The sequence below is a fragment of the Pseudorasbora parva genome, chromosome 19 (assembly GCF_024679245.1).
Source record: "Pseudorasbora parva isolate DD20220531a chromosome 19, ASM2467924v1, whole genome shotgun sequence".
Taxonomy (NCBI): domain Eukaryota; kingdom Metazoa; phylum Chordata; class Actinopteri; order Cypriniformes; family Gobionidae; genus Pseudorasbora; species Pseudorasbora parva.
This window is the reverse complement of record NC_090190.1, coordinates 19,804,350-19,812,537: the sequence shown is the minus strand read 5'-3', so window position 1 is coordinate 19,812,537 and position 8,188 is coordinate 19,804,350. Positions and strand designations below refer to the sequence as shown.

General features: G+C 41.8%; 1 long non-coding RNA gene across 6 annotated transcripts; it reads left to right on the top strand.

The window, feature by feature from the left end:
* The first annotated feature begins 3,402 nt into the window (after positions 1-3,402).
* LOC137047827 (uncharacterized) lies at positions 3,403-7,609 on the top strand. 6 transcript variants are annotated; one of them, XR_010899268.1, is made up of 6 exons: positions 3,403-3,647; positions 5,457-5,515; positions 5,628-5,709; positions 5,803-5,931; positions 6,093-6,162; positions 6,228-7,609. It is a non-coding gene; the product is annotated as an uncharacterized lncRNA (long non-coding RNA). The 6 variants fall into 6 exon arrangements; XR_010899265.1 differs by having other exon boundaries at positions 5,457-5,709; XR_010899267.1 differs by lacking the exon at positions 3,403-3,647 and having other exon boundaries at positions 5,054-5,515.
* The last annotated feature ends 579 nt before the right edge of the window (positions 7,610-8,188 follow it).

Below are 8,188 nucleotides of genomic sequence, written 5' to 3'. Positions count from 1 at the left end.
AGAGAGAGAGAGAGAGAGAGAGAGAGAGAGAGAGAGAGAGAGAGAGAGAGACTACGTCTCAATCAGCTCCATAGTTCACTAGTCAGGGCACTGATCAGGACATAAGTCAATGGGCTGACTCCCTGATCAGTGCCCTGACAACGGAACTAGGGAGCTAATTGAGACGCACCCAGAGAGAGAGAGAGAGAGAGAGAGAGAGAGAGAGAGAGAGAGGTGGTAGAGGTGGTAATCATGGTGATTGATGAGTGCACAGCTGAACACAATTAGTGTCTGTGACAACAAATGAATAACTAAGGCAGACAATGACAAAACACAATGAGTCCAAACAAACGTGAGCAGTTGATGATGGCTGTTCATCCAGGACGCAGCCAGGGAAGTGCCCTACGGCGGCGTTGATTAAGGAAGGAGCCATGGAGGAATGGTGATGGGGCCAGATGGGGATGAAAGGAGGCAAGGATGACATGGATAGGGCCCAGCGTGCAGCCGATGAGCTGAGGTAGTGGAGAGATGATGAAGATCTATAGCAGTGGTTTTCAAACTTGTCCTGGAGGCACCCCAGCCCTACACAGTTTGTATGTCTCCTTTATCAGACACACTCAATTTAGTTCTTGCAGTCTCTACTAATGAGCTGATGAGTTGAATCAGGTGTGATAAATGAGGGAGACACACAAAATGTACAGGGCTGGGGTGCCTCCAGGATAGGTTTGAAAACCACTGATCTATAGACAGACACCTGTAGATGGCCGTGACAGAGCCGCAGCAACAACATCCCGAGATCGTGGAGGGGATCCGGAGGTTTGAGGGCGAGTTGAAGCAACTGAGGGCGGAGGCAGAGCCTGAGGTAGGGTAGAGCAAACCACAACTGAAGTTGTGGAGAAATAGAAAGCAGCCGAGGGAGTCCAGCTTCACCGTATAGCCCACACTGAGGTCGAGGGCAGAAGGAGCCAGGGCGACGGGTCAAGGCATTGTAGTGCACAAAAGCTGGGGGTGGAGCCTCAGGTTCCTCATGCCCAGGAGGATATGGCTCCTGACAGGTCTGAGGTGGTTCCAGTCTTGGCCAAAAACAAGACAATTAAGATGTCCTTCAAGATTTCTTTGATTGGTTTCCGTGTCATGAGCTGGAGGATGGAAGAGCAAGGAAATGAGGAAGCACCCCCTATGTATGGCCTGCCTCCAAGCTTTCTCCTTTCTCTGAACTGCAGCTATTTCTGTCTCCACCCCATGGCTCCCTGACCAGCCTGAATTCTTCTCAGCATGAATTCCACAACGATCTAAAACTGAAAAACTGGCGATATTGGTGATCGAGCTGGAATTTAATTTTGATTTGAGAGCCCTTCATTACGTGAATGTTATTGCTATAGTAAGTACATGTAACAAGGACACTGTAAAGTGTTAACCAAGATTCACATTAATGCTTGTAAATCAAGTGTATTCATGTCAACATTTGTTGTAGACTGTAAATTGTATTTAATCTGAAAAATTCTGATATGAAATGGAAGTTGTAATAGCCTTTTCTTTCCTATTGTGATGTATATGAGTGAATCCGCTTCTTCTCTCTGTCTCCAAATGTTTGTCGAGACTGATGGTCTACCTGGTCTGGGGTATACATCTGGTTCCATGTACTCCGTCTTGTTGATGTTGAGCCATAGGCCATTCTGGTCCAGGCATTCTTTCCACCGTTGTGTGTGGTTGTGGCAAGGTAGACAAGTGAGAGACACAGTCAAAGATTTTAATCAAATAAAATAAACAAAATGAAAATAACGAGGGCAGCCCCTCAAGGATGACTGTCCGCACACACATAATAAAACATAAACAAAACAAAACACAACATCAAATTCAGGTCCAGTCCGATCTCCTCGTTCACTGGTGTAGCTCGTCCTTATATGCCTTCGAGCTCCCTCATTGCCCTGGTCTCGCTCACTCCTCCCATGTCTCTCGCTCGTCTACCTCGCCAAAGTGTTCTTGGAGGTTTTGTCGCTCACTGTCAGTGAGGAGTATATTGTTCCACGTAGTGTCCAGGGATATGGTGCCTGCAGATATGCAGTCAGCACATCCATACACACGTTGAAGAACATTGGCGAAAGGGCCGATACTTAGTATACTCTGACACTGATGGCGAACTTTGGTGATATCCCGGCAGGGCAGCAGACAACACTCATAACGTTTTGGTAGAGTATTTGGACCCCATTGATATAGGCCTCGGAGACAGAGTGGGATTGGAGGGAGGCCCAGATGAGTTTTTGGGGTATATGACCGAAAGCCTTCTCTGGATCCAGGAAGACCATGTGGACAGGCTTGTTCTTTTCCATCAGCAAGCAGGCAGCGTGGATAGCATGGGTTGTTCCACTTCCCTTAACAAAGCCGCATTGGTTGGGCCTGATGTTGATAATGTCCAGGGCGCGTTCAAAGATCTTCATAGCATGACCCACGAGTCGGATTGGGAGACATTCAGAGACATCAACCTAGCCTTACCAAATTGGTACCGTGGTGCTGGTCATCCATTCTTGCGATGCCCTGTTCTCAGCGATGGTTTTATTGAACAGACCAGCAAGGATCTCGGCTCTGAGATGCCCCATCAACTTCCAGACATCAACTGGGATGTTGTCTGGCCCAGGAGTTTTGCCATTATTCATTCATCCATTGCCAGTGGTGACCGGGGGTACAGGTCCATGGATGTGGTCGGGGCTGTGAATCGGTGGATGGGGGAATTCCTCATTTGAGAAGGTGGTGAAATACTCATTCCACCAGGTGAGTATGGAGGGAGGGTCGCACAATACTAGCCCTTCAGCACTCTTGATGTGCTTCACTTGACCAATGGTTTGGGTCAATATGTGCCATGAGTTTGCGATGCAGTAGATCATTTTCTTCACTTCGGATGTGCCTAATTGCTTGTGCAAGTCATGGTAGTACTCACCTTTCGCCTTGAGTGTCCGGTAGTTTTGGCGGTGAGCGTCCAAGCGTGTACAACGCCATGGCTTATGCACCAGCTTCTTGGTCTTGATGCAGTCTGGACCTCCTCACCCCACCACCAGACTTGCTTATCCATGTATTGCCACTCTGGCTTCGTTAAGCTGAGAATGACAGCAGCGTGTATGTAGCAGGTGATACCGTCCCAGAGCCTGTCGATTGGTTGGTCAAGGTTGATGCTAAGTAATTGAAGGGCCACATCGAGTTGTTGCTTGTAATTAGGTAGCCTCCACCACTTGAAGTGCTCAGAGGTTGAGTTGGAGGCCGAGGATGAGTGGCTGATGTTGGGGGCCGATGGTATCTGATGGGATCACCTTAACCCTTTCGCACGTACGTTCTTAAAAATAAGACTGGCAGCCTGGCGTGAGTTTTTTTATTGCGACCGTTATTTTGCAATGACATGCGTTCTAATTTCCATGGTAACGTTAACACACATCAACCTTGACACGTGAGTTTTTGCAGTGACGCAGTCACAATGGCGCTCGTGGTGGATGACCGCGTGCAGGTGAGCGCTCTATGAATGTTTTGCTTTATTTTTTTAATTCAAAACCTTTCACATTATTTGTTAGCGTGTACACACTATGGTTGACATGTTTATGTTGCTATTTTTTCCCCACTGCTTTGAATTTCGCTTGCACACGGCATTTTGCATCTCCCTCACAACATCCGCGTGTCAAATGGTGAGTATATTTTAGTTTTTTTCCTCCTATTTTGGAGCACATATAATTATTTACAAACATGCAATAAATATGAATAAAGATATTAAAAAAATTATCTTGTAAAACGAACAGTACTCAAAAATGTGGACGTTCAAATGTCATGTTTGTCATTTTGCACATTGCAAATATGCTCCGTGTATTCGGTAAAGTTATTAGGGTTCAGTTGGCTTGATACGTAACATGAATATATTATTTGTTTTAGTGTTTATATTGTTACTGAGTTTCATATTTCACTAGCAAAGCAGAGAAAAGCTATATGGTCACGCCTCACTGACTATTAGCTTGCATATAGTTTAAGTTACATGATGTCAAATGCATACATGATGACCTTTTCTCTGCTTTGCTAGTCAGAATGTGTTGTATAAGTTTAGCATAATTAAAACGTATGTCTTTTGTTAAAAAGAAATTGCAAAATGTACACATTTCATTCATGTTTTATTAAATCTCCTCAATTTAAGCTAAATGTTTTTTTGTTTAGACTATTATACATATATACACTTTCTAATAAAATTACAAAACAAATTATAAATATAATTGCAATGAACAACAATCAAAATAGTATTATAAACAAAACAATAAATATACTGTTCTCCAGCAGCCCTCTCATCAAGTTCGTCTTGAATTGCAGGGAAGTGATTTCCTTTCCTACTCACAGTAGAACAAATCGATAAGGCGTAAGGAAGAGGATAGAATAGTATGTGACAGTGTGATCTGTTTATTATTGTACATTTGTTTATAGAGGGTATGCATGTGACCTCACCGTCAGCTGGCATGTAAACACCTTATATCTTATACCTTAATCGCAATATTGCCTCTCTGACCAAAGTGCATGTGCGCGGACATATACGGATGCTGTGCGTTGTTCACACAACTTCATGAATGAACTCTGTGACATTATTCTGAAGTTTTCTCTTCTCCAAATCACTAAACACTGTCAACACAACCCGCTGTGCAGTCTCTGCTCCTTATCTTCATACAGATGGAGAGAATGTGACGACAACGTAGGCAAACCCGGCATTGCGATGTTCATCAGGGTGCTGAATAATATCTTGTACAGCCATAAAGATGTATTTTGATTTGCTAGCAGATTTAAACAATGGCCAGTAACATGCATAATGTATGCCTATATGAGTGTGGTATAACTTATTAGCAAATAATAAAAACTATTAGAAGAGAGATTTAAAAAAAACCTGTTATAATTTAATTAATTCTTTATTCAGTTATAATTGAATTAAAATATTTTAGTTATAATTAAATTAATTTATGGACTGACACAATCTGTTCAGTAAACCACTGTTAAAAAAAAAAAAAAAAAAAAAAACTATTTTATATTTAGTTTTCTCTCCCCTGCTGTACCGAACCGTGACTTCAGAACCGAGGTGCATACCAAACCGTCAGTTTTGTTTACCATTACACCCTTAGTATATTGTATTTATTTAAAGCATTCACAGGCAAATTTGATTTATGTATTTTACTGGTTTCAAAATCAGGCATGTAAAAATGCCAGGAAATGTTCTTGTCAATATCCATGGATCACTGGATCTTTGGTAAGTTTTAAGCACCACTATATCAAGTCTAAGCTTTAGTTTAAACTGAAACTTGTTTACTCGTTGTTTACACCGGTTCCCCTATTAAATCCAGTCACGCAGCAGCTCTTTTGCCACTCACTCAGGAAAGTGACATCCATGCATACCCTTTATAACACTTTTGTTTACATTAATTGAAAATGTGATCAATTTTTTTATCTTGTTTATATTCTTTGATTTATAGAAATATCTTACCAGTAATTTGCCGGTAGACAATGTGGCTGTTCAGTAAAACTGTGTCAAGTAGGTGAAAGAAGATATTTTTGTACCACTTGGTAGACTTTCTGGTGCATTCAAGAAAACCAGTCATCATGTCCGCTTTGTCAACTGCTCCCATCTTTTTGTTGTACTCCAGCACACATACTGGCTTCATCTTGGCTTGCCCAGTGATGTGATCCAGCTTCCCTGTGGCTGCCATACCAGTTGGGTGGACAGTGGTAAGGACATGGACGTCTCTCTTATCATGCTATTTGACTGCCAACTGTGATCCATTTTCCTTGAGTTCCACATTACCCTTTGTCATTCTACAGGCGAATGTTGGCATCCCTTTGCGGTTTGCACACACAGTCCCACAAGCTCCAGTGCCAAGAGACAAGGTTCTGGAAAAGTGTGGGACTACTGTACCAGTTATCCACATAAAGGACATGACCCTTTCTGAGGTAAGGTCCTAGTAGTGTCATTACAACAGACCCAGAAATCCCAAGTCCTTGGTGGTGTTTTATGGCACTGGTAGATCTGGAGTAAATGATCATGTCCTGCACATAACCAGTGAGCACATCACACAAAACAAAAAACTTGACCCCAAATCTGTGCCATTTAGATGGAATGAACTGACGAAATGCCAGCCTGCCTTTCCACTTCATCAGAGATTCATCAACACACAGATCCCGGTATGGCACAAAAATGCGATGAAAGGAGGAGGTGAGAGCAGTAAAATATTTCTGATTTTTTTCAGAGGGTCATTTAAAACTGCTGTTGCATTGTTTGAACAGTGAAGACAGCAGAGGAGCAGAAGGAATCGGTCCTGTGAAAACAAAGACCCGAAAAATGGTGTCAAGAGCATGGGGTCTGTGCTCCAGTAATCCTGAGCTTCAAGGTTCGGGGGAAGGTCTTCATCACTGTCACTCTCTGCCTCACTGTCAAAATTCTCCTCATCAGAATTAAAAAAAACTCCTCTATTTCCTCACTTGTCAGTTGTCTTCTTTTGAAAAAATTGTCTTGCTTTTTCTCTGAAGTAGTTAAAAACTGGTAAATTGTATTAAAATTGTGTCTGCAGTGGGTACCAACGCGAGTGTGAGGTAACAGTGACATAACTTGTCAGCAGGAAAAAATGCTTGCAATGCATGTTTTACATTTAAATTTATGCATTTGGCAGACGCTTTTATCCAAAGAGACTTACATTGCATTTTAAGGTACACATTTTACATTTTTGTCAGTTTTTGCTTTCCCTGGGAATCGAACCCATGACCTTGGCGTTGCTAGCACTATGCTCTACTGTTTGAGCTACAGGAAAGGTTTTATTTTATTATTTTTCATTAAAATATTTTCAAACTTGTTAACTAAATTTAAATGGATGCAAGTTAACTCCTTATGGTTTATGTACTTATTAAAAATATATATGTTAGAATAGATGTTCTGTAATTTATCACTAGCTGTGGGTGTGGCGCCGTCATGTGTTTACAACAGTACCAGGGAGGCAGTCAGCTGGATTTGCGACACAAGATCACCCACTTCTCCTGATTATATGTGACATTACATGAGGGAACAGCCCTAGACTGATCGTACACATGAAATGGTAGTAAATGATTGTGTTAGTTGATATGTAATGTTATAGCGGGCTAACGTTATGGGCATTTGTGCCGCGATTATGTGTTTACAACAGTGCCAGGGAGGCAAAGCTAGCTGGATTTATAACACAAGATCACCCACTTCTCCTGATATATGTGACATTACGTAAGGGAACAGCCTAGACTGATCGATCACGTCAAAGGGTAGAAAATGATTGTTATTTGATCGGTAATATTATCACGGGCCATTTATAACACTGATATCTTGCTGTTATATATAGTAGTATGCAGTTACAAACTATATTTAGTGTTTGCTGATATTTTTGTGGTTGTGTAATATAATTTGAAGTGTATGAAACCTAAAATAAACATTAAAAGACACCGAGCGAAGTCAGTCTTTCATTCACTCAGTCTTTGGCTCAGCGCCAGTCAGCGCGCTAAAACAGATTTTAAATTTTGAATTCGGCAGTTGGTCACTGAGCGTTCTAATCGCACCGGTATGATCGTACGCACCAGGGACCAGCACAGAATGATCATACGGGTTTGATCGTACGTGTCAAAGGGTTAAACAAGAAAAATGAAGGGCAGGATTTTGTCCCACAAGAATTGTAGCATCATTGGACTATTGTGGTTTGCTATCGCTTTGATCACATGTGAGTGGTGCCACTGGAAAAGAGAGGGGAAGTTATTTAAAGAAAGATTGAGGGCAAATAAAGTACAAAAATAATGATAAATCAACTGTAGTACTGCAATATTCTATAAAAAGTTTCTATTTTGATTTCATAGTGACATTAAACTCATTAGGTGTTAAGAGGCCTAATGTGTCACAGAACAAATAGCTATCATGCCACTACACAATCACCAGCATACTGTTGACTCATTAAGGATGGATCCATTGATCTTGTTTACATATTCTGACCCTGCCATCCGGATGTCACCACAGAAAGATGCATTCGACCACGCAACATTTCTCCAATCTTCTGCTGTCCATTTTTGGTGAGCTTGTGCCCAGTTTGGCCTTAGTTTCCTGTTCTAACCTGACAGTAGAACCTGACAAACATCACAATGCATGATTATTTTAGCTACTGTCATGACCCTGTTAGCTTCAACCTTACTGAGCTTTCTCATT